Here is a 3,175-nt window from a genome sequence, read left to right on the forward strand (position 1 = left end):
TGATTCTAAGGGCAAAATATTGAACAAAGCAGGAAGCATCCAAAGAAGATAAAAGTAATACAGAGAGTCACTGCACCAAAAATAATTGATCAATATTTGAATATTTCAAGAGGTAGCATCAAATCGAGAACCAATGATTTTGAAGGAAGAAGTCCATGCTGTGAAAATCAAAGCTTCAGAAATTGACAAAATACCCAATGAGATTTTTTACCAAACTGATGCAGTGCTGGAAGTGTTCACTCATTTAAGCCAAGAAATTTGGAAGATAACTACCTGGCCAATTGACTGGAAGAAATTGATATTTTTGCCCATTCCAAAGAAAAGTGATCCAATACAATTCAGAAATTATCAAGCAATATCATTTATATCTCACACAAGTGAAATATCGCTAACTACAATATAAAAATGGTTGCAGTAGCACATGGACAGGGAACTACCAGAAATTCAATCTGGATTCAGAAGAGTGTGTCAAACAAGGGATATAGTCATTGATGTCAGTTGGCTCTTGGCTGAAAGCAAAGTATACCAGAAAGATCTTTACCTGTGTTTCATTGATTATGCAAAGGCATTTAACTGTGGATAATAACAAATTATGGATAACACTGAAAAGAATATGAATTACAGAACACTTAATTATGCTCATGTGGAACCTGTATGCAGACCAAGATGCATTTGTTTGATCAGAGTTAGGTGATACCAAAAGTTTTAAAATCTGGAAAAGTGTGCATGTGGGTTTTATCCTTTCATCATATTTATTCAATCTGTATGCTAAGTAAATCATCTGAGAAACTGATATAGAAAGAAAATGGGATATCAGGATTGAAGAAGAATCATTAATGACCTCCTATATGGAGATGCCACAACCTTGTTTGTTGAAAGCAAATGTGACTTGAAGCACTTACTGATGAACATCAAAAAACATAGCATTCAGTGTGGAGTATTCCTCAACACAAAAGAAACCAAAATCCTCACAACTGGACCAATAAACAACATCACAATGAATGGAGAAAAGATTGATGTCAGGCATTTTGTTTTACTTGAATCCACAAACAAAGATCTTGGAAGCAGCAGTCAAGAAATAAGACAACATATTACAGTGGGGAAATCTGCTACAAAAGACCTCTTTAATGTGCTACACAGCAAAGATGTCACTTTGAAGACTAAAATGTGCCTAATCCAAGCCATGGTATTTTCAATAGCTTCATACGCATGTGAAAGCTGGACAATTAACAAGAAGACCAAAGAAGAATTGATGCATTTGAACTGTGGTGTTGGCAAAAAGTAATGAAAATACCATGGATTGCCAGAGAACAAACAAATCTGTCTTTTAATATGTACAGCCGGAATGCTCTTTAGAAAAGAGAAAGGCCAGTTTGTCTTTCATACTTTGGTCATGTTGTCAGAAAGGAACATTCCAAGGAGAAGGAATTAAGCTTGGAAAAGTAGAGGGTCAGTGAAAAAGGGAACACCTTCAAAGAGATGGATTGACACAGTAGCAGTTATGATGGGCTCAGGCAAAAAGGCTGTGAAGATGAAGAATGAGCAAGCAGTGTTTTGTTCTGTTGTACATAATGATAAGGTCACTATGAGTTGGAGCTGACTCAATGGCACCTAACAAAAGCAACAACAAATATAAATTGAGTTTAATAAATATATTTTATAGGAAAAAATTACAAACACCAATTTCTTATTTTTTAAAAAATTACATTATTCCTTGTCTAGATCAAGGAAGAGTGAAGAAAATCAAAGATATACGGAATCAATTAGTCCAAAAGACAATTGGACCACCTGAACCTCAGCCTCCATGACCCTGAGACTAGAGAAGAACTAAATGATGCCTGGCTACCACTGCCAATCACTTTGAAAGGGATCACAATAGGAGATTCTGGTTAGCATAGAAGAAAATGTGGAACCAATCTCAAAATAATAAAAAGACCAGGAAAATGTGTCTGAGAGAGACTGCTGTGACCTACTTAGTCATGCTCTAGGCCCATATCTGACCTTATTCTCATGGCTCAACTTTCAACCAAACAATAGACAGGGATGACGCTCAGAAGGCAGGAATGGCTGGGAAGGAAGGACAAAGAGAAATTGTAACCAAAGGGAGGAAGTGAGAAGATTGCCGTTACACTGTTTTTGTTGGTAGGTGTTGCCTAGTCAACTCAGACTCATAGCAACTCCATGTACAACAGAAAGAAACACTGTCTGGTCCTGCACCAGTCTCACAATCCTTCCTACGCTTGAGCCCATTGTTGTGGCCACTGAGTCAATCCACCTCATTGAGCTTCTTCCCTTTTGCACTGACCCTACACTTTACCAAGCATGATATCCTTCTCCAGGGAATGGTCCCTTCTGACAACATGATGAAAGTAGGTGAGGAAAGTTCTGCCCATTCTCGTTTCCAAGGAGGATTCCAGCTGCACTTCTTCCAGCACAGATTTGTGCACTGTTACATTATGGTGATTGTAATCAATCTCTTGAAACAAAATGTGTATGAGCTGCAATAACAATTTGGTCTGTAAACTTTTGTCCAAAAGATGAAAACAAAATAGTTAATATAAAAATAATACTATTACATTTTAATATTTTTACATGTGTTCATTTTTTATATTGGAGTATTTCACTAATGTATAGCACATTTTATTAATCTCCCATTTTCCATGATAGCAATTTTTGTCTACTGCTAACCAGAAGGCTGGCAGTTCAAATCCACCAGCCACTCCTCGGAAAGGAGGTTGGGCAATCTACTTCCGTAGTGATACCACCTCGGAAACCCAAGGAGGGGTCACTATGAGTCAGATCCGAGTTGATGGCAGTGAGTTTGGTTTTGGAAGTAGATTATAAATTCTTTGAGATCATTGATCTCAAAATAATGCAATCTCTTTCCCTACACAGTGAGTTTCTTAGAGTTAGTATCACAATAAATATTGATATTTACAGAATGAGAAGAGATCACAAAGGAAAATGCAGTTGATCATTTTGAGAAGCACTGAAACCCAAAGTTTCCTAATCATTAAAATATATTTGAGCACTAATAACATGCACCAGTAATCATTCCATGTCATATTCCTGGTAAGAGCCTTTCACTTCTCCCTGGAGTAGGGCTTTTCGTTGTTCAAGAGGTGAGACGCAATATATGGACTCCAACTGGTTTACAGAATTATACTTGACAAAG

The sequence above is a fragment of the Orycteropus afer genome, unplaced genomic scaffold, assembly GCF_000298275.1.
Source record: "Orycteropus afer afer isolate SDZICR_OR568_19922 unplaced genomic scaffold, OryAfe1.0 scaffold00636, whole genome shotgun sequence".
In the NCBI taxonomy this organism is placed as follows: Eukaryota; Metazoa; Chordata; class Mammalia; order Tubulidentata; family Orycteropodidae; genus Orycteropus; species Orycteropus afer.